This window comes from Schistocerca serialis, chromosome 3 (assembly GCF_023864345.2).
Source record: "Schistocerca serialis cubense isolate TAMUIC-IGC-003099 chromosome 3, iqSchSeri2.2, whole genome shotgun sequence".
Taxonomy (NCBI): Eukaryota; Metazoa; Arthropoda; class Insecta; order Orthoptera; family Acrididae; genus Schistocerca; species Schistocerca serialis.
This window is the reverse complement of record NC_064640.1, coordinates 1,049,610,299-1,049,635,162: the sequence shown is the minus strand read 5'-3', so window position 1 is coordinate 1,049,635,162 and position 24,864 is coordinate 1,049,610,299.

The following is a 24,864-nucleotide window of genomic DNA, read 5'->3' as shown; positions in this document are numbered from 1 at the left end:
ACAAGAGGACTGACACTCTAACCTTCTCTGATTTGAACCTCTTCTGTTAGTCCAGTTTTAGATTCCGATGCTTCACTTCAGGTTTACTGTATCCCTTGGACCTTCTTATTGACGATGAAACACAGAAATTGCATCCGAAATTAATACAAAAGGCACAATGCCGACTTAAGTAGAAGAGGAAAGACACTCTAACTTTCTATGATTTGAACCTCTCCTATGTGTCCAGTTTTAGATTCCGATGCTTCACTTCAGGTTTACTGTATCCCTTGGACCTTCTTATTGACGATGAAACACAGAAATTGCATCCGAATTTAATACAAAAGCCACAATGCCGGCTTAAGTACAAGAGGACTGACACTCTAACTTTCTATGATTTGAACCTCTCCTGTGATTCCAGTTTTAGATTCCGATGCTTCACTTCAGGTTTTCTGTATCCCTTGGACCTTCTTATTGACGATGAAACACAGAAATTGCATCCCAATTTAATACAAAAGGCACAATGCCGACTTAAGTACAAGAGGACAGACACTCTAACTTTCTATTATTTGAACCTCTCCTGTGAGTCCAGTTTTAGATTCAGATGCTTCCCTTCAGGTTTACTGTATCCCTTGGACCTTCTTATTGACGATGAAACACATAAATTGCATCCGAATTTAATACAAAAGGCACAATGCCGACTTAAGTACAAGTGGACTGACACTCTAACTTTCTATGATTTGAACCACTCCTGTGAGTCAATTTTTAGATTCCGATGCTTCACTTCAGATTTACTGTATCCCTTGGACCATCTTATTGACCATGAAACACAGAAATTGCGTCCGAATTTAATACAAAAGGCACAATGCCGACTGAAGTACAAGATGACTGACACTCTAACGTTCTATGATTTGAACCTCTCCTGTGAGTCCAGTTTTTGTTGCCGAGGATTCACTTCAGGTTTACTGTATCCCTTGGACCTTCTTATTGACGATGAAACACAGAATTTGCATCCGAAATTAATACAAAAGGCACAATGCCGACTTAAGTACAAGAGGACTGACACTCTAAGTTTCTATGATTTGAACCTGTCCTGTGAGTCTAGTTTTAGATTCCGATGCTTCACTTCAGGTTTACTGTATCCCTTGGACCTTCTTATTGACGATGAAACACAGATATTGCATCCGAATTTAATACAAAAGGCACAATGCCGACTTCAGTACAAGAGGACTGACACTGTAACTTTCTATGATTTGAACCTCTCCTGTGAATCCAGTTTTATATTCCGATGCTTCACTTCAGGTTTACTGTATCCCTTGGACCTTCTTATTGACGATGAAACACAGAAATTGCATCCGAATTTAATACAAAAGGCACAATGCCGGCTTAAGTACAAGAGGACTGACACTCGAACTTTCTATGATTTGATTCTCTCCTGTGATTCCAGTTTTAGATTCTGATGCTTCACTTCAAGTTTACGGTATTCCTTGGACTTTCTTATTGACGATGAAACACAGAAATTGCATCAGAATGTAATACAAAATGCTCAATGCCGACTTAAGTACAAGAGGACTGACACTCTAATCTTCTCTGATTTGAGCCTCTTCTGTTAGTCCAGTTTTAGATTCCGATGCTTCACTTCAGGTTTACTGTATCCCTTGTACCTTCTTATTGACGATGAAACACAGAAATTGCATCTGAAATTAATACAAAAGGCACAATGCCGACTTAAGTAGAAGAGGAAAGACACTCTAACTTTCTATGATTTGAATCACTCCTGTGAGGCCAGTTTTAGATTCCGATGCTTCACTTCAGGTTTACTGTATCCCTTGGACCTTCTTTTTGACGACGAAAGACAGAAATTGCATCCGAATTTAATACAAAATGCACAATGCCGACTTAAGTACAAGAGGACTGACACTCTAACTTTCTATGATTTGAACCTCTCCTGTGAGTCCAGTTTTAGATTCCGATGCTTCACTTCAGGTTTACTGTATCCCTTGGACCTTCTTATTGACGATGAAACACAGAAATTGCATCCGAATTTAATACAAAAGGCACAATGCCGGCTTAAGTACAAGAGGACTGACACTCTAACTTTCTATGATTTGAACCTCTCCTGTGATTCCAGTTTTAGATTCTGATGCTTCACTACAAGTTTACTGTATCCCTTGGACCTTCTTATTGACGATGAAACACAGAAATTGCATCTGAATTTAATACAAAAGGCACTATGCCGACTTAAGTACAAGAGGACTGACACTCTAACTTTCATAGATTTGAACCTCTCCTGTGAGTCCAGTTTTAGATTCCGATGCTTCACTTCAGATTTACTTTATCCCTTGGACCTTCTTATTGACGACGAAACACAGAAATTGCATCCGAAACAAATACAAAAGGCACAATGCCGTCTTAGGTACAAGAGGACTGACACTCTTACTTTCTATGATTTGAACCACTCGTGTGAGTCCAGTTTTAGATTCCGATGCTTCACTTCAGGTTTACTGAATCCGTTGGACCTTCTTATTGACGATGAAACACAGAAATTGCATCCGAATTTAATACAAAAGGCACAATGCTGGCTTAAGTACAAGAGGACTGACACTCTAACTTTCTATGATTTGAACCTCTCCTGTGAGTCCAGTTTTAGGTTCCGATGCTTCACTTCAGATTTACTGTATCCCTTGGACCTTCTTATTGACGATGAAACACAGAAATTGCGTCCGAATTTAATACAAAAGGCACAATGCCGACTTAAGTACAAGAGGTCTGACACTCTAACTTTGTATGATTTGAAACTCTCCCTTGAGTCCAGTTTTTGTTGCCGAGGCTTCACTTCAGGTTTACTGTATCCCTTGGACCTTCTTATTGACGATGAAACACAGAAATTGCATCCGAAATTAATACAAAAGGCACAATGCCGACTTAATTACAAGAGGAGTGACACTCTAAGTTTCTATGATTTGAACCTGTCCTGTGATTCCAGTTTTAGATTCCGATGCTCACTTCAGGATTTCTGTATCCCTTGGTCCTTCTTATTGACGATGAAACACAGAAATTGCATCCGAATTTAATACAAAAGGCAGAATGCCGACTTAAGTACAAGAGGACTGACACCCTAACTTTCTATGATTTGAACCTCTCCTGTGCGTCCAGTTTAAGATTCCGATGCTTCACTTCTGATTTACTGTATCCCTTGGACCTTCTTATTGACGATGAAACACAGAAATAGCGTCCGAATTTAATACAAAAGGCACAATGCCGACTTAAGTACAAGAGGTGTGACACTCTAACTTTCTATGATTTGAACCTCTCCTGTGAGTCCAGTTTATGTTGCCGAGGCTTCACTTCAGGTATACTGTGTCCCTTGGACCTTCTTATTGACGATGAAACACAGAAATTGCATCCCAATTTAATACAAAAGGCACAATGCCGACTTAAGTACAGGAGGACTGACACTCTAACTTTCTATTATTTGAACCTCTCCTGTGAGTCCAGTTTTAGATTCTGATGCTTCACTTCAAGTTTACTGTATCCCTTGGACTTTCTTATTGACGATGAAACACAGAAATTGCATCAGAATTTAATACAAAAGGCACAATGCCGGCTTAAGTACAAGAGGACTGACACTCTAACTTTCTATGATTTGAACCTCTCCTGTGATTCCAGTTTTAGATTCTGATGCTTCACTTCAAGTTTACTGTATCCCTTGGACCTTCTTGTTGACGATGAAACACAGATATTGCATCTGAATTTAATACAAAAGGCACTATGCCGACTTAAGTACAAGAGGACTGACACTCTAACTTTCTATGATTTGAACCTCTCCTGTGAGTCCAGTTTTAGATTCCGATGCTTTACTTCAGATTTACTTTATCCCTTGGACCTTCTTATTGACGACGAAACACAGAAATTGCATCCGAAATAAATACAAAAGGCACAATGCCGACTTAGGTACAAGAGGACTGACACTCTTACTTTCTATGATTTGAACCACTCGTGTGAGTCCAGTTTTAGATTCCGATGCTTCACTTCAGGTTTACTGAATCCGTTGGACCTTCTTATTGACGATGAAACACAGAAATTGCATCCGAATTTAATACAAAAGGCACAATGCTGGCTTAAGTACAAGAGGACTGACACTCAAACTTTCTATGATTTGAACCTCTCCTGTGAGTCCAGTTTTAGGTTCCGATGCTTCACTTCAGATTTACTGTATCCCTTGGACCTTCTTATTGACGATGAAACACAGAAATTGCGTCCGAATTTAATACAAAAGGCACAATGCCGACTTAAGTACAAGAGGTCTGACACTCTAACTTTGTATGATTTGAAACTCTCCCTTGAGTCCAGTTTTTGTTGCCGAGGCTTCACTTCAGGTTTACTGTATCCCTTGGCCCTTCTTATTGACGATGAAACACAGAAATTGCATCCGAAATTAATACAAAAGGCACAATGCCGACTTAAATACAAGAGGACTGACATTCTAAGTTTCTATGATTTGAACCTGTCCTGTGATTCCAGTTTTAGATTCCGATGCTCACTTCAGGATTTCTGTATCCCTTAGTCCTTCTTATTGACGATGAAACACAGAAATTGCATCCGACTTTAATACAAAAGGCACAATGCCGACTTAAGTACAAGAGGACTGACACCCTAACTTTCTATGATTTGAACCTCTCCTGTGCGTCCAGTTTTAGATTCCGATGCTTCACTTCTGATTTACTGTATCCCTTGGACCTTCTTATTGACGATGAAACACAGAGATAGCGTCCGAATTTAATACAAAAGGCACAATGCCGACTTAAGTACAAGAGGTGTGACACTCTAACTTTCTATGATTTGAACCTCTCCTGTGAGTCCAGTTTATGCTGCCGAGGCTTCACTTCAGGTATACTGTGTCCCTTGGACCTTCTTATTGACGATGAAACACAGAAATTGCATCCCAATTTAATACAAAAATCACAATTCCGACTTAAGTACAAGAGGACTGACACTCTAACTATCTATTATTTGAACCTCTCCTGTGAGTCCAGTTTTAGATTCTGATGCTTCACTTCAAGTTTACTGTATCCCTTGGACTTTCTTATTGACGATGAAACACAGAAATTGCATCAGAATTTAATACAAAATGCTCAATGCCGACTTAAGTACAAGAGGACTGACACTCTAATCTTCTCTGATTTGAGCCTCTTCTGTTAGTCCAGTTTTAGATTCCGATGCTTCACTTCAGGTTTACTGTATCCCTTGGACCTTCTTATTGACGATGAAACACAGAAATTGCATCCGAAATTAATACAAAAGACACAATGCCGACTTAAGTAGAAGGGGAAAGACACTCTAACTTTCTATGATTTGAATCACTCCTGTGAGGCCAGTTTTAGATTCCGATGCTTCACTTCAGGTTTACTGTATCCCTTGGACCTTCTTTTTGACGATGAAAGACAGAAATTGCATCCGAATTTAATACAAAATGCACAATGCCGACTTAAGTACAAGAGGACTGACACTCTAACTTTCTCTGATTTGAGCCCCTTCTGTTAGTCCAGTTTTAGATTCCGATGCTTCACTTCAGATTTACTGTATCCCTTGGACCTTCGTATTGACGATGAAACACAGAAATTGCGTCCGAATTTAATACAAAAGGCACAATGCCGACTTAAGTACAAGAGAACTGACACTCGAACTTTCTATGATTTGAACCTCTCCTGTGATTCCAGTTTTAGATTCTGATACTTCACTTCAAGTTTACTGTATCCCTTGGACTTTCTTATTGACGATGAAACACAGAAATTGCATCAGAATTTAATACAAAATGCTCAATGCCGACTTAAGTACAAGAGGACTGACACTCTAATCTTCTCTGATTTGAGCCTCTTCTGTTAGTCCAGTTTTAGATTCCGATGCTTCACTTCAGGTTTACTGTATCCCTTGGACCTTCTTATTGACGATGAAACACAGAAATTGCATCCGAAATTAATACAAAAGACACAATGCCGACTTAAGTAGAAGGGGAAAGACACTCTAACTTTCTATGATTTGAATCACTCCTGTGAGGCCAGTTTTAGATTCCGATGCTTCACTTCAGGTTTACTGTATCCCTTGGACCTTCTTTTTGACGATGAAAGACAGAAATTGCATCCGAATTTAATACAAAATGCACAATGCCGACTTAAGTACAAGAGGACTGACACTCTAACTTTCTATGATTTGAACCTCTCCTGTGAGTCCAGTTTTAGATTCCGATGCTTCACTTCAGGTTTACTGTATCCCTTGGACCTTCTTATTGACGGTGAAACACAGAAATTGCATCCGAATTTAATACAAAAGGCACAATGCCGGCTTAAGTACAAGAGGACTGACACTCTAACATTCTATGATTTGAACCTCTCCTGTGATTCCAGTTTTAGATTCTGATGCTTCACTTCAAGTTTACTGTATCCCTTGGACCTTCTTGTTGACGATGAATCACAGAAATTGCATCTGAATTTAATACAAAAGGTACTATGCCGACTTAAGTACAAGAGGACTGACACTCTAACTTTCTATGATTTGCTCCTCTCCTGTGAGTCCAGTTTTAGATTTCGATGCTTCACTTCAGATTTACTTTATCCCTTGGACCTTCTTATTGACGACGAAACACAGAAATTGCATCCGAAATAAATACAAAAGGCACAATGCCGACTTAGGTACAAGTGGACTGACACTCTAACTTTCTATGATTTGAACCACTCCGGTGAGGCCAGTTTTAGATTCCGATGCTTCACTTCAGGTTTACTGAATCCGTTGGACCTTCTTATTGACGAAGAAACACAGAAATTGCATCCGAATTTAATACAAAAGGCACAATGCTGGCTTAAGTACAAGAGGACTGACACTCTAACTTTCCATAATTTGAACCTGTCCTGTGCGTCCAGTTTTAGATTCCGACGCTTCACTTCTGATTTACTGTATCCCTTGGACCTTCTTATTGACGATGAAACACAGAAACAGATCCGAATTTAATACAAAGGGCACAATGCCGACTTAAGTACAAGTGGACTGACACTCTAACTTTCTATGATTTGAACCTCTCCTGTGAGTCCAGTTTTAGATTCCGATGCTTCACTTCTGATTTACTGTATCCCTTGGACCATCTTATTGACCATGAAACACAGAAATTGCGTCCGAATTTAATACAAAAGGCACAATGCCGACTGAAGTACAAGAGGACTGACACTCTAACGTTCTATGATTTTAACCTCTCCTGTGAGTCCAGTTTTTGTTGCCGAGGCTTCACTTCAGGTTTACTGTATCCCTTGGACATTCTTATTGACGATGAAACACAGAAATTGCATTCGAAATTAATACAAAAGGCACAATGCCGACTTAAGTACAAGAGGACTGACACTCTAAGTTTCTATGATTTGAACCTGTCCTGTGCGTCCAGTTTTAGATTCCGATGCTTCACTTCAGGTTTACAGTATCCCATGGACCTTCTTATTGACGATGAAACACAGAAATTGCATCCGAATTTAATACAAAAGGCACAATGCTGGCTTAAGTACAAGAGGACTGACACTCTAACTTTCTGTGATTTGAACCTCTCCTGTGATTCCAGTTTTAGAATCCGATGCTTCACTTCAAGTTTTCTGTATCCCTTGGACCTTCTTATTGACGATGAAACACAGAAATTGCATCCGAATTTAATACAACATGCACAATGCCGACTTAAGTACAAGATGACTGACACTCTAAGTTTCTCTGATTTGAACCTCTTCTGTTAGTCCAGTTTTAGATTCCGATGCTTCACTTCAGGTTTACTGTATCCCTTTGACCTTCTTATTGACGATGAAACACAGATATTGTATCCGAAATTAATACAAAAGGCACAATGCCGACTTAAGTAGTAGAGGAAAGACACTCTAACTTTCTATGATTTGAACCTCTCCTGTGAGTCCAGTTTTAGATTCCGATGCTTCACTTCAGGTTTTCTGTATCCCTTGGACCTTCTTATTGACGATGAAACACAGAAATTGCATCCGAATTTAATACAAAAGGCACAATGCCGGCTTAAGTACAAGAGGACTGACACTCTAACTTTCTATGATTTGAACCTCTCCTGTGATTCCAGTTTTAGATTCTGATGCTTCACTTCAAGTTTACTGTATCCCTTGGACCTTCTTATTGACGATGAAACACAGAAATTGCATCTGAATTTAATACAAAAGGCACAATGCCGACTTAAGTACAAGAGGACTGACACTCTAACTTTCTATGATTTGAACCTCTCCTGTGAGTCCAGTTTTAGATTCCGATGCTTCACTTCAGATTTAATGTATGCCTTGGACCTTCTTATTGACGATGACACACAGAAATTGCGTCCGAATTTAATACAAAAGGCACAATGCCGACATAAGTACAAGAGGTCTGACACTCTATTTTTCTATGATTTGAACCTCTGCTGTGAGTCCAGTTTTTGTTGCCGAGGCTTCACTTCAGGTTTATTGTATCCCTTGGACCTTCTTATTGACGATGAAACACAGATATTGCATCCGAAATAAATACAAAGGCACAATGCCGACTTAGGGACAAGAGGACTGACACTCTAACTTTCTTTGATTTGAACCACTCGTGTGAGTCCAGTTTTAGATTCCGATGCTTCACTTCAGGTTTACTGTATCTGTTGGACCTTCTTATTGACGATGAAACACAAAATTGCATCCGAATAAAATACAAAAGGCACAATGCCGACTTAAGTACAAGAGGACTGACACCCTAACTTTGTATGATTTGAACCTCTCCTGTGAGTCCAGTTTTAGATTCCGATGCTTCACTTCAGGTTTACTGTATCCCTTGGACCTTCTTATTGACGATGAAACACAGAAATTGCATCCGAAATTAATACAAAAGGCACAATGCCGACTTAAGTACAAGGGGACAGACACTCTAACTTTCTATGATTTGAACCACTCCTGTGAGGCCAGTTTTAGATTCCGATGCTTCACTTCAGGTTTACTGTATCCCTTGGACCTTCTTATTGACGATGAAACTCAGAAATTGCATCCGAATTTAATACAAAACGCACAATGCCGACTTCAGTACAAGAGGACTGACGCTGTAACTTTCTATGATTTGAACCTCTCCTGTGAGTCCAGTTTTAGATTGCGATACTTCACTTCAGGTTTACTGTATCCCTTGGACCTTCTTATTGACGATGAAACACAGAAATTGCATCCGAATTTAATACAAAAGGCACAATGCTGGCTTAAGTACAAGAGGACTGACACTCTAACTTTCTATTATTTGAACCTATCCTGTGATTCCAGTTTTAGAATCCGATGCTTCACTTCAAGTTTTCTGTATCCCTTGGACCTTCTTATTGACGATGAAACACAGAAATTGCATCCGAATTTAATACAACATGCACAATGTCGACTTAAGTACAAGAGGACAGACACTCTAACTGTCTCTGATTTGAACCTCTTCTGTTAGTCCAGTTTTAGATTCCGATGCTTCACTTCAGGTTTACTGTATCCCTTGGACCTTCTTATTGACGATGAAACACAGACATTGTATCCGAAATTAATACAAAAGGCACAATGCCGACTTAAGTAGAAGAGGAAAGACACTCTAAATTTCTATGATTTGAATCACTCCTGTGAGGCCAGTTTTAGATTCCGATGCTTCACTTCAGGTTTACTGTATCCCTTGGACCTTCTTTTTGACGATGACAGACAGAAATTGCATCCGAATTTAATACAAAAGGCACAATGCCGACTTAAGTACAAGAGGACTGACACTCTAACTTTCTATGATTTGAACCTCTCCTGTGAGTCCAGTTTTAGATTCCGATGCTTCACTTCAGGTTTACTGTATCCCTTGGACCTTCTTATTGACGATGAAACACAGAAATTGCATCCGAATTTAATACAAAAGGCACAATGCCGGCTTAAGTACAAGAGGTCTGCCACTCTAACTTTCTATGATTTGAACCTCTCCTGTGATTCCAGTTTTAGATTCTGATGCTTCACTTCAAGTTTACTGTATCCCTTGGACCTTCTTATTGACGATGAAACACAGAAATTGCATCTGAAAATAGTACAAAAGGCACAATGCCGACTTAAGTACAAGAGGACAGACACTCTAACTTTCTATGATTTGAACCACTCCGGTGAGGCCAGTTTTTGTTGCCGAGGCTTCACTTCAGGTTTATTGTATCCCTTGGACCTTCTTATTGACGATGATACACAGAAATTGCATCCGAAATAAATACAAAAGGCACAATGCCGACTTAGGGACAAGAGGACTGACACTCTAACTTTCTTTGATTTGAACCACTCGTGTGAGTCCAGTTTTAGATTCCGATGCTTCACTTCAGGTTTACTGTATCTGTTGGACCTTCTTATTGACGATGAAACACAAAATTGCATCCGAATAAAATACAAAAGGCACAATGCCGACATAAGTACAAGAGGACTGACACCCTAACTTTGTATGATTTGAACCTCTCCTGTGAGCCCAGTTTTAGATTCCGATGCTTCACTTCAGGTTTACTGTATCCCTTGGACCTTCTTATTGACGATGAAACACAGAAATTGCATCCGAATTTAATTCAAAAGGCACAATGCCGACTTAAGTACAAGAGGACTGACACTCTAACTTTCTATTATTTGAACCTCTCCTGTGAGTCCAGTTTTAGATTCCGATGCTTCACTTCAGGTTTACTGTATCCCTTGGACCTTCTTATTGACGATGAAACACAGAAATTGCATCCGAAATTAATACAAAAGGCACAATGCCGACTTAAGTACAAGAGGACCGACACTCTAACTTTCTATGATTTGAACCACTCCTGTGAGTCCGGTTTTAGATTCCGATGCTTCACTTCAGGTTTACTGTATCCCTTGGACCTTCTTATTGACGATGAAACACATAAATTGCATCTGAATTTAATACAAAAGGCACAATGCCGACTTAAGTACAAGTGGACTGACACTCTAACTTTCTACGATTTGAACCTCTCCTGTGAGTCCAGTTTTAGATTCCGATGTTTCACTTCAGATTTACTGTATCCCTTGGACCATCTTATTGACCATGAAACACAGAAATTGCGTCCGAATTTAATACAAAAGGCACAATGCCGACTGAAGTACAAGAGGACTGACACTCTAACGTTCTATGATTTGAACCTCTCCTGTGAGTCCAGTTTTTGTTGCCGAGGCTTCACTTCATGTTTACTGTATCCCTTGGACATTCTTATTGTCGATGAAACACAGAAATTGCATTCGAAATTAATACAAAAGGCACAATGCCGACTTAAGTACAAGAGAACTGACACTCTAAGTTTCTATGATTTGAACCTGTCCTGTGAGTCTAGTTTTAGATTCCGATGCTTAGTTTCAGGTTTACTGTATCCGTTGGACCTTCTTATTGACGATGAAACACAGAAATTGCATCCGAAATTAATACAAAAGGCACAATGCCGACTTAAGTACAAGAGGACAGACACTCTAACTTTCTATGATTTGAACCACTCCTGTGAGGCCAGTTTTAGATTCCGATGCTTCACTTCAGGTTTACTGTATCCCTTGGACCTTCTTATTGACGATGAAACACAGAAATTGCATCCGAATTTAATACAAAACGCACAATGCCGACTTCAGTACAAGAGGACTGACGCTGTAACTTTCTATGATTTGAACCTCTCCTGTGAGTCCAGTTTTAGATTGCGATACTTCACTTCAGGTTTACTGTATCCCTTGGACCTTCTTATTGACGATGAAACACAGAAATTGCATCCGAATTTAATACAAAAGGCACAACGCTGGCTTAAGTACAAGAGGACTGACACTCTAACTTTCTATTATTTGAACCACTCCTGTGATTCCAGTTTTAGAATCCGATGCTTCACTTCAAGTTTTCTGTATCCCTTGGACCTTCTTATTGACGATGAAACACAGAAATTGCATCCGAATTTAATACAACATGCACAATGCCGACTTAAGTACAAGAGGACTGACACTCTAACTTTCTCTGATTTGAACCTCTTCTGTTAGTCCAGTTTTAGATTCCGATGCTTCACTTCAGGTTTACTGTATCCCTTGGACCTTCTTATTGACGATGAAACTCAGAAATTGTATCCGAAATTAATACAAAAGGCACAATGCCGACTTAAGTAGAAGAGGAAAGACACTCTAACTTTCAATGATTTGAATCACTCCTGTGAGGCCAGTTTTAGATTCCGATGCTTCACTTCAGGTTTACTGTATCCCTTGGACATTCTTTTTGACGATGACAGACAGAAATTGCATCCGAATTTAATACAAAAGGCACAATGCCGACTTAAGTACAAGAGGACTGACACTCTAACTTTCTATGATTTGAACCTCTCCTGTGAGTCCAGTTTTAGATTCCGATGCTTCACTTCAGATTTAATGTATGCCTTGGACCTTCTTATTGACGATGACACACAGAAATTGCGTCCGAATTTAATACAAAAGGCACAATGCCGACATAAGTACAAGAGGTCTGACACTCTATTTTTCTATGATTTGAACCTCTGCTGTGAGTCCAGTTTTTGTTGCCGAGGCTTCACTTCAGGTTTATTGTATCCCTTGGACCTTCTTATTGACGATGAAACACAGATATTGCATCCGAAATAAATACAAAGGCACAATGCCGACTTAGGGACAAGAGGACTGACACTCTAACTTTCTTTGATTTGAACCACTCGTGTGAGTCCAGTTTTAGATTCCGATGCTTCACTTCAGGTTTACTGTATCTGTTGGACCTTCTTATTGACGATGAAACACAAAATTGCATCCGAATAAAATACAAAAGGCACAATGCCGACATAAGTACAAGAGGACTGACACCCTAACTTTGTATGATTTGAACCTCTCCTGTGAGCCCAGTTTTAGATTCCGATGCTTCACTTCAGGTTTACTGTATCCCTTGGACCTTCTTATTGACGATGAAACACAGAAATTGCATCCGAATTTAATTCAAAAGGCACAATGCCGACTTAAGTACAAGAGGACTGACACTCTAACTTTCTATTATTTGAACCTCTCCTGTGAGTCCAGTTTTAGATTCCGATGCTTCACTTCAGGTTTACTGTATCCCTTGGACCTTCTTATTGACGATGAAACACAGAAATTGCATCCGAAATTAATACAAAAGGCACAATGCCGACTTAAGTACAAGAGGACCGACACTCTAACTTTCTATGATTTGAACCACTCCTGTGAGTCCGGTTTTAGATTCCGATGCTTCACTTCAGGTTTACTGTATCCCTTGGACCTTCTTATTGACGATGAAACACATAAATTGCATCCGAATTTAATACAAAAGGCACAATGCCGACTTAAGTACAAGTGGACTGACACTCTAACTTTCTACGATTTGAACCTCTCCTGTGAGTCCAGTTTTAGATTCCGATGTTTCACTTCAGATTTACTGTATCCCTTGGACCATCTTATTGACCATGAAACACAGAAATTGCGTCCGAATTTAATACAAAAGGCACAATGCCGACTGAAGTACAAGAGGACTGACACTCTAACGTTCTATGATTTGAACCTCTCCTGTGAGTCCAGTTTTTGTTGCCGAGGCTTCACTTCATGTTTACTGTATCCCTTGGACATTCTTATTGTCGATGAAACACAGAAATTGCATTCGAAATTAATACAAAAGGCACAATGCCGACTTAAGTACAAGAGAACTGACACTCTAAGTTTCTATGATTTGAACCTGTCCTGTGAGTCTAGTTTTAGATTCCGATGCTTAGTTTCAGGTTTACTGTATCCGTTGGACCTTCTTATTGACGATGAAACACAGAAATTGCATCCGAAATTAATACAAAAGGCACAATGCCGACTTAAGTACAAGAGGACAGACACTCTAACTTTCTATGATTTGAACCACTCCTGTGAGGCCAGTTTTAGATTCCGATGCTTCACTTCAGGTTTACTGTATCCCTTGGACCTTCTTATTGACGATGAAACACAGAAATTGCATCCGAATTTAATACAAAACGCACAATGCCGACTTCAGTACAAGAGGACTGACGCTGTAACTTTCTATGATTTGAACCTCTCCTGTGAGTCCAGTTTTAGATTGCGATACTTCACTTCAGGTTTACTGTATCCCTTGGACCTTCTTATTGACGATGAAACACAGAAATTGCATCCGAATTTAATACAAAAGGCACAACGCTGGCTTAAGTACAAGAGGACTGACACTCTAACTTTCTATTATTTGAACCACTCCTGTGATTCCAGTTTTAGAATCCGATGCTTCACTTCAAGTTTTCTGTATCCCTTGGACCTTCTTATTGACGATGAAACACAGAAATTGCATCCGAATTTAATACAACATGCACAATGCCGACTTAAGTACAAGAGGACTGACACTCTAACTTTCTCTGATTTGAACCTCTTCTGTTAGTCCAGTTTTAGATTCCGATGCTTCACTTCAGGTTTACTGTATCCCTTGGACCTTCTTATTGACGATGAAACTCAGAAATTGTATCCGAAATTAATACAAAAGGCACAATGCCGACTTAAGTAGAAGAGGAAAGACACTCTAACTTTCAATGATTTGAATCACTCCTGTGAGGCCAGTTTTAGATTCCGATGCTTCACTTCAGGTTTACTGTATCCCTTGGACATTCTTTTTGACGATGACAGACAGAAATTGCATCCGAATTTAATACAAAAGGCACAATGCCGACTTAAGTACAAGAGGACTGACACTCTAACTTTCTATGATTTGAACCTCTCCTGTGAGTCCAGTTTTAGATTCCGATGCTTCACTTCAGGTTTACTGTATCCCTTGGACCTTCTTATTGACGATGAAACACAGAAATTGCATCCGAATTTAATACAAAAGGCACAATGCCGGATTAAGTACAAGAGGACTGACACTCTAACGTTCTATGATGTGAACCTCTCCTGTGATTCCAGTTTTAGATTCTGATGCTTCACTTCAAGTTTACTGTATCCCTTGGACCTTCTTATTGACGATGAAACACAGAAATTGCATCTGAATTTAATACAAATGGCACAATGCCGACTTAAGTACAAGAGGACTGACACTCTAACTTTCTATGATTTGAACCTCTCCTGTGAGTCCAGTTTTAGATTCCGATGTTTCACTTCAGATTTACTGTATCCCTTGGACCTTCTTATTGACGATGAAACACAGAAATTGCGTCCGAATTTAATACAAAAGGCACAATGCCGACTTATGTACAAGAGGTCTGACACTCTATTTTTCTATGATTTGAACCTCTCCTGTGAGTCCAGTTTTTGTTGCCGAGGCTTCACTTCTTGTTTATTGTATCCCTTGGACCTTCTTATTGACGATGAAACACAGAAATTGCATCTGAAAATAGTACAAAAGGCACAATGCCGAATTAAGTACAAGAGGACAGACACTCTAACTTTCTGTGATTTGAACCACTCCTGTGAGGCCAGTTTTAGATTCCGATGCTTCATTTCAGGTTCACTGTATCCCTTCGACCTTCTTATTGACGATGAAACACAGAAATAGCATCCGAATTTAATACAAAAGGCACAATGCCGACTTAAGTACAAGAGGACTGAAACTCTAACTTTCTCTGATATGAACCTCTTCTGTGAGTCCAGTTTTAGAAACCGATGCTTCACTTCAAGTTTACTGTATCCCTTGGACCTTCTTGTTGACGATGAAACACAGATATTGCATCTGAATTTAATACAAAAGGCACTATGCCGACTTAAGTACAAGAGGACTGACACTCTAACTTTCTATGATTTGAACCTCTCCTGTGATACCAGTTTTAGATTCCGATGCTTTACTTCAGATTTACTTTATCCCTTGGACCTTCTTATTGACGACGAAACACAGAAATTGCATCCGAAATAAATACAAAAGGCACAATGCCGACTTAGGTACAAGAGGACTGACACTCTTACTTTCTATGATTTGAACCACTCGTGTGAGTCCAGTTTTAGATTCCGATGCTTCACTTCAGGTTTACTGAATCCGTTGGACCTTCTTATTGACGATGAAACACAGAAATTGCATCCGAATTTAATACAAAAGGCACAATGCTGGCTTAAGTACAAGAGGACTGACACTCAAACTTTCTATGATTTGAACCTCTCCTGTGAGTCCAGTTTTAGGTTCCGATGCTTCACTTCAGATTTACTGTATCCCTTGGACCTTCTTATTGACGATGAAACACAGAAATTGCGTCCGAATTTAATACAAAAGGCACAATGCCGACTTAAGTACAAGAGGTCTGACACTCTAACTTTGTATGATTTGAAACTCTCCCTTGAGTCCAGTTTTTGTTGCCGAGGCTTCACTTCAGGTTTACTGTATCCCTTGGCCCTTCTTATTGACGATGAAACACAGAAATTGCATCCGAAATTAATACAAAAGGCACAATGCCGACTTAAATACAAGAGGACTGACATTCTAAGTTTCTATGATTTGAACCTGTCCTGTGATTCCAGTTTTAGATTCCGATGCTCACTTCAGGATTTCTGTATCCCTTAGTCCTTCTTATTGACGATGAAACACAGAAATTGCATCCGACTTTAATACAAAAGGCACAATGCCGACTTAAGTACAAGAGGACTGACACCCTAACTTTCTATGATTTGAACCTCTCCTGTGCGTCCAGTTTTAGATTCCGATGCTTCACTTCTGATTTACTGTATCCCTTGGACCTTCTTATTGACGATGAAACACAGAGATAGCGTCCGAATTTAATACAAAAGGCACAATGCCGACTTAAGTACAAGAGGTGTGACACTCTAACTTTCTATGATTTGAACCTCTCCTGTGAGTCCAGTTTATGCTGCCGAGGCTTCACTTCAGGTATACTGTGTCCCTTGGACCTTCTTATTGACGATGAAACACAGAAATTGCATCCCAATTTAATACAAAAATCACAATTCCGACTTAAGTACAAGAGGACTGACACTCTAACTATCTATTATTTGAACCTCTCCTGTGAGTCCAGTTTTAGATTCTGATGCTTCACTTCAAGTTTACTGTATCCCTTGGACTTTCTTATTGACGATGAAACACAGAAATTGCATCAGAATTTAATACAAAATGCTCAATGCCGACTTAAGTACAAGAGGACTGACACTCTAATCTTCTCTGATTTGAGCCTCTTCTGTTAGTCCAGTTTTAGATTCCGATGCTTCACTTCAGGTTTACTGTATCCCTTGGACCTTCTTATTGACGATGAAACACAGAAATTGCATCCGAAATTAATACAAAAGACACAATGCCGACTTAAGTAGAAGGGGAAAGACACTCTAACTTTCTATGATTTGAATCACTCCTGTGAGGCCAGTTTTAGATTCCGATGCTTCACTTCAGGTTTACTGTATCCCTTGGACCTTCTTTTTGACGATGAAAGACAGAAATTGCATCCGAATTTAATACAAAATGCACAATGCCGACTTAAGTACAAGAGGACTGACACTCTAACTTTCTCTGATTTGAGCCCCTTCTGTTAGTCCAGTTTTGGATTCCGATGCTTCACTTCAGATTTACTGTATCCCTTGGACCTTCGTATTGACGATGAAACACAGAAATTGCGTCCGAATTTAATACAAAAGGCACAATGCCGACTTAAGTACAAGAGAACTGACACTCGAACTTTCTATGATTTGAACCTCTCCTGTGATTCCAGTTTTAGATTCTGATACTTCACTTCAAGTTTACTGTATCCCTTGGACTTTCTTATTGACGATGAAACACAGAAATTGCATCAGAATTTAATACAAAATGCTCAATGCCGACTTAAGTACAAGAGGACTGACACTCTAATCTTCTCTGATTTGAGCCTCTTCTGTTAGTCCAGTTTTAGATTCCGATGCTTCACTTCAGGTTTACTGTATCCCTTGGACCTTCTTATTGACGATGAAACACAGAAATTGCATCCGAAATTAATACAAAAGACACAATGCCGACTTAAGTAGAAGGGGAAAGACACTCTAACTTTCTATGATTTGAATCACTCCTGTGAGGCCAGTTTTAGATTCCGATGCTTCACTTCAGGTTTACTGTATCCCTTGGACCTTCTTTTTGACGATGAAAGACAGAAATTGCATCCGAATTTAATACAAAATGCACAATGCCGACTTAAGTACAAGAGGACTGACACTCTAACTTTCTATGATTTGAACCTCTCCTGTGAGTCCAGTTTTAGATTCCGATGCTTCACTTCAGGTTTACTGTATCCCTTGGACCTTCTTATTGACGGTGAAACACAGAAATTGCATCCGAATTTAATACAAAAGGCACAATGCCGGCTTAAGTACAAGAGGACTGACACTCTAACATTCTATGATTTGAACCTCTCCTGTGATTCCAGTTTTAGATTCTGATGCTTCACTTCAAGTTTACTGTATCCCTTGGACCTTCTTGTTGACGATGAATCACAGAAATTGCATCTGAATTTAATACAAAAGGTACTATGCCGACTTAAGTACAAGAGGACTGACACTCTAACTTTCTATGATTTGCTCCTCTCCTGTGAGTCCAGTTTTAGATTTCGATGCTTCACTTCAGATTTACTTTATCCCTTGGACCTTCTTATTGACGACGAAACACAGAAATTGCATCCGAAATAAATACAAAAGGCACAATGCCGACTTAGGTACAAGTGGACTGACACTCTAACTTTCTATGATTTGAACCACTCCGGTGAGGCCAGTTTTAGATTCCGATGCTTCACTTCAGGTTTACTGAATCCGTTGGACCTTCTTATTGACGAAGAAACACAGAAATTGCATCCGAATTTAATACAAAAGGCACAATGCTGGCTTAAGTACAAGAGGACTGACACTCTAACTTTCCATAATTTGAACCTGTCCTGTGCGTCCAGTTTTAGATTCCGACGCTTCACTTCTGATTTACTGTATCCCTTGGACCTTCTTATTGACGATGAAACACAGAAACAGATCCGAATTTAATACAAAGGGCACAATGCCGACTTAAGTACAAGTGGACTGACACTCTAACTTTCTATGATTTGAACCTCTCCTGTGAGTCCAGTTTTAGATTCCGATGCTTCACTTCTGATTTACTGTATCCCTTGGACCATCTTATTGACCATGAAACACAGAAATTGCGTCCGAATTTAATACAAAAGGCACAATGCCGACTGAAGTACAAGAGGACTGACACTCTAACGTTCTATGATTTTAACCTCTCCTGTGAGTCCAGTTTTTGTTGCCGAGGCTTCACTTCAGGTTTACTGTATCCCTTGGACATTCTTATTGACGATGAAACACAGAAATTGCATTCGAAATTAATACAAAAGGCACAATGCCGACTTAAGTACAAGAGGACTGACACTCTAAGTTTCTATGATTTGAACCTGTCCTGTGCGTCCAGTTTTAGATTCCGATGCTTCACTTCAGGTTTACAGTATCCCATGGACCTTCTTATTGACGATGAAACACAGAAATTGCATCCGAATTTAATACAAAAGGCACAATGCTGGCTTAAGTACAAGAGGACTGACACTCTAACTTTCTGTGATTTGAACCTCTCCTGTGATTCCAGTTTTAGAATCCGATGCTTCACTTCAAGTTTTCTGTATCCCTTGGACCTTCTTATTGACGATGAAACACAGAAATTGCATCCGAATTTAATACAACATGCACAATGCCGACTTAAGTACAAGATGACTGACACTCTAAGTTTCTCTGATTTGAACCTCTTCTGTTAGTCCAGTTTTAGATTCCGATGCTTCACTTCAGGTTTACTGTATCCCTTTGACCTTCTTATTGACGATGAAACACAGATATTGTATCCGAAATTAATACAAAAGGCACAATGCCGACTTAAGTAGTAGAGGAAAGACACTCTAACTTTCTATGATTTGAACCTCTCCTGTGAGTCCAGTTTTAGATTCCGATGCTTCACTTCAGGTTTTCTGTATCCCTTGGACCTTCTTATTGACGATGAAACACAGAAATTGCATCCGAATTTAATACAAAAGGCACAATGCCGGCTTAAGTACAAGAGGACTGACACTCTAACTTTCTATGATTTGAACCTCTCCTGTGATTCCAGTTTTAGATTCTGATGCTTCACTTCAAGTTTACTGTATCCCTTGGACCTTCTTATTGACGATGAAACACAGAAATTGCATCTGAATTTAATACAAAAGGCACAATGCCGACTTAAGTACAAGAGGACTGACACTCTAACTTTCTATGATTTGAACCTCTCCTGTGAGTCCAGTTTTAGATTCCGATGCTTCACTTCAGATTTAATGTATGCCTTGGACCTTCTTATTGACGATGACACACAGAAATTGCGTCCGAATTTAATACAAAAGGCACAATGCCGACATAAGTACAAGAGGTCTGACACTCTATTTTTCTATGATTTGAACCTCTGCTGTGAGTCCAGTTTTTGTTGCCGAGGCTTCACTTCAGGTTTATTGTATCCCTTGGACCTTCTTATTGACGATGAAACACAGATATTGCATCCGAAATAAATACAAAGGCACAATGCCGACTTAGGGACAAGAGGACTGACACTCTAACTTTCTTTGATTTGAACCACTCGTGTGAGTCCAGTTTTAGATTCCGATGCTTCACTTCAGGTTTACTGTATCTGTTGGACCTTCTTATTGACGATGAAACACAAAATTGCATCCGAATAAAATACAAAAGGCACAATGCCGACATAAGTACAAGAGGACTGACACCCTAACTTTGTATGATTTGAACCTCTCCTGTGAGCCCAGTTTTAGATTCCGATGCTTCACTTCAGGTTTACTGTATCCCTTGGACCTTCTTATTGACGATGAAACACAGAAATTGCATCCGAATTTAATCCAAAAGGCACAATGCCGACTTAAGTACAAGAGGACTGACACTCTAACTTTCTATTATTTGAACCTCTCCTGTGAGTCCAGTTTTAGATTCCGATGCTTCACTTCAGGTTTACTGTATCCCTTGGACCTTCTTATTGACGATGAAACACAGAAATTGCATCCGAAATTAATACTAAAGGCACAATGCCGACTTAAGTACAAGAGGACCGACACTCTAACTTTCTATGATTTGAACCACTCCTGTGAGTCCGGTTTTAGATTCCGATGCTTCACTTCAGGTTTACTGTATCCCTTGGACCTTCTTATTGACGATGAAACACATAAATTGCATCCGAATTTAATACAAAAGGCACAATGCCGACTTAAGTACAAGTGGACTGACACTCTAACTTTCTACGATTTGAACCTCTCCTGTGAGTCCAGTTTTAGATTCCGATGTTTCACTTCAGATTTACTGTATCCCTTGGACCATCTTATTGACCATGAAACACAGAAATTGCGTCCGAATTTAATACAAAAGGCACAATGCCGACTGAAGTACAAGAGGACTGACACTCTAACGTTCTATGATTTGAACCTCTCCTGTGAGTCCAGTTTTTGTTGCCGAGGCTTCACTTCATGTTTACTGTATCCCTTGGACATTCTTATTGTCGATGAAACACAGAAATTGCATTCGAAATTAATACAAAAGGCACAATGCCGACTTAAGTACAAGAGAACTGACACTCTAAGTTTCTATGATTTGAACCTGTCCTGTGAGTCTAGTTTTAGATTCCGATGCTTAGTTTCAGGTTTACTGTATCCGTTGGACCTTCTTATTGACGATGAAACACAGAAATTGCATCCGAAATTAATACAAAAGGCACAATGCCGACTTAAGTACAAGAGGACAGACACTCTAACTTTCTATGATTTGAACCACTCCTGTGAGGCCAGTTTTAGATTCCGATGCTTCACTTCAGGTTTACTGTATCCCTTGGACCTTCTTATTGACGATGAAACACAGAAATTGCATCCGAATTTAATACAAAACGCACAATGCCGACTTCAGTACAAGAGGACTGACGCTGTAACTTTCTATGATTTGAACCTCTCCTGTGAGTCCAGTTTTAGATTGCGATACTTCACTTCAGGTTTACTGTATCCCTTGGACCTTCTTATTGACGATGAAACACAGAAATTGCATCCGAATTTAATACAAAAGGCACAACGCTGGCTTAAGTACAAGAGGACTGACACTCTAACTTTCTATTATTTGAACCACTCCTGTGATTCCAGTTTTAGAATCCGATGCTTCACTTCAAGTTTTCTGTATCCCTTGGACCTTCTTATTGACGATGAAACACAGAAATTGCATCCGAATTTAATACAACATGCACAATGCCGACTTAAGTACAAGAGGACTGACACTCTAACTTTCTCTGATTTGAACCTCTTCTGTTAGTCCAGTTTTAGATTCCGATGCTTCACTTCAGGTTTACTGTATCCCTTGGACCTTCTTATTGACGATGAAACTCAGAAATTGTATCCGAAATTAATACAAAAGGCACAATGCCGACTTAAGTAGAAGAGGAAAGACACTCTAACTTTCAATGATTTGAATCACTCCTGTGAGGCCAGTTTTAGATTCCGATGCTTCACTTCAGGTTTACTGTATCCCTTGGACATTCTTTTTGACGATGACAGACAGAAATTGCATCCGAATTTAATACAAAAGGCACAATGCCGACTTAAGTACAAGAGGACTGACACTCTAACTTTCTATGATTTGAACCTCTCCTGTGAGTCCAGTTTTAGATTCCGATGCTTCACTTCAGGTTTACTGTATCCCTTGGACCTTCTTATTGACGATGAAACACAGAAATTGCATCCGAATTTAATACAAAAGGCACAATGCCGGCTTAAGTACAAGAGGACTGACACTCTAACGTTCTATGATGTGAACCTCTCCTGTGATTCCAGTTTTAGATTCTGATGCTTCACTTCAAGTTTACTGTATCCCTTGGACCTTCTTATTGACGATGAAACACAGAAATTGCATCTGAATTTAATACAAATGGCACAATGCCGACTTAAGTACAAGAGGACTGACACTCTAACTTTCTATGATTTGAACCTCTCCTGTGAGTCCAGTTTTAGATTCCGATGTTTCACTTCAGATTTACTGTATCCCTTGGACCTTCTTATTGACGATGAAACACAGAAATTGCGTCCGAATTTAATACAAAAGGCACAATGCCGACTTATGTACAAGAGGTCTGACACTCTATTTTTCTATGATTTGAACCTCTCCTGTGAGTCCAGTTTTTGTTGCCGAGGCTTCACTTCTTGTTTATTGTATCCCTTGGACCTTCTTATTGACGATGAAACACAGAAATTGCATCTGAAAATAGTACAAAAGGCACAATGCCGAATTAAGTACAAGAGGACAGACACTCTAACTTTCTGTGATTTGAACCACTCCTGTGAGGCCAGTTTTAGATTCCGATGCTTCATTTCAGGTTCACTGTATCCCTTCGACCTTCTTATTGACGATGAAACACAGAAATAGCATCCGAATTTAATACAAAAGGCACAATGCCGACTTAAGTACAAGAGGACTGAAACTCTAACTTTCTCTGATATGAACCTCTTCTGTGAGTCCAGTTTTAGAAACCGATGCTTCACTTCAAGTTTACTGTATCCCTTGGACCTTCTTGTTGACGATGAAACACAGATATTGCATCTGAATTTAATACAAAAGGCACTATGCCGACTTAAGTACAAGAGGACTGACACTCTAACTTTCTATGATTTGAACCTCTCCTGTGAGTCCAGTTTTAGATTCCGATGCTTTACTTCAGATTTACTTTATCCCTTGGACCTTCTTATTGACGACGAAACACAGAAATTGCATCCGAAATAAATACAAAAGGCACAATGCCGACTTAGGTACAAGAGGACTGACACTCTTACTTTCTATGATTTGAACCACTCGTGTGAGTCCAGTTTTAGATTCCGATGCTTCACTTCAGGTTTACTGAATCCGTTGGACCTTCTTATTGACGATGAAACACAGAAATTGCATCCGAATTTAATACAAAAGGCACAATGCTGGCTTAAGTACAAGAGGACTGACACTCAAACTTTCTATGATTTGAACCTCTCCTGTGAGTCCAGTTTTAGGTTCCGATGCTTCACTTCAGATTTACTGTATCCCTTGGACCTTCTTATTGACGATGAAACACAGAAATTGCGTCCGAATTTAATACAAAAGGCACAATGCCGACTTAAGTACAAGAGGTCTGACACTCTAACTTTGTATGATTTGAAACTCTCCCTTGAGTCCAGTTTTTGTTGCCGAGGCTTCACTTCAGGTTTACTGTATCCCTTGGCCCTTCTTATTGACGATGAAACACAGAAATTGCATCCGAAATTAATACAAAAGGCACAATGCCGACTTAAATACAAGAGGACTGACATTCTAAGTTTCTATGATTTGAACCTGTCCTGTGATTCCAGTTTTAGATTCCGATGCTCACTTCAGGATTTCTGTATCCCTTAGTCCTTCTTATTGACGATGAAACACAGAAATTGCATCCGACTTTAATACAAAAGGCACAATGCCGACTTAAGTACAAGAGGACTGACACCCTAACTTTCTATGATTTGAACCTCTCCTGTGCGTCCAGTTTTAGATTCCGATGCTTCACTTCTGATTTACTGTATCCCTTGGACCTTCTTATTGACGATGAAACACAGAGATAGCGTCCGAATTTAATACAAAAGGCACAATGCCGACTTAAGTACAAGAGGTGTGACACTCTAACTTTCTATGATTTGAACCTCTCCTGTGAGTCCAGTTTATGCTGCCGAGGCTTCACTTCAGGTATACTGTGTCCCTTGGACCTTCTTATTGACGATGAAACACAGAAATTGCATCCCAATTTAATACAAAAATCACAATTCCGACTTAAGTACAAGAGGACTGACACTCTAACTATCTATTATTTGAACCTCTCCTGTGAGTCCAGTTTTAGATTCTGATGCTTCACTTCAAG